Genomic DNA, 403 nt, shown 5'->3' with positions numbered 1-403 from the left:
TCAAAACGTTTTACGGGCTGGCCCACGCCTGAACGCTCGTTCGAACTCTCTGTGCGTCACCCCGAGATTTTGCCGCGGCGAGCGACATATCGGATATTCCTTCGGGAAGGCAAGGCAAAGTTCACGCTGGCGCCATCGGCATTTTATCGTGCGATTAGGTCCTGTACAACGCAGGTGCCTCAGAGAAAAAAAACATTTTTTCTTCGGGGAGATGCTTACACAGGTGCTTATTAAGTGGCACGAAAGAAAACTTTGGCTTCGATGCCACCCGGTGCTTGGGGGAGTTAACTGCTCTCCTTCCCTCACGGATGCTACAGATTTGAAGCAACTAAACACCTACTGGAAGCACTCTCCATTGTGTGACAAATTTTTCTTGAGGATGCAGCAATATTCCCTCTCTCTC

Source organism: Triticum dicoccoides, chromosome 3B, assembly GCF_002162155.2.
Source record: "Triticum dicoccoides isolate Atlit2015 ecotype Zavitan chromosome 3B, WEW_v2.0, whole genome shotgun sequence".
Taxonomy (NCBI): domain Eukaryota; kingdom Viridiplantae; phylum Streptophyta; class Magnoliopsida; order Poales; family Poaceae; genus Triticum; species Triticum dicoccoides.
This window is presented reverse-complemented; position numbering follows the sequence as displayed.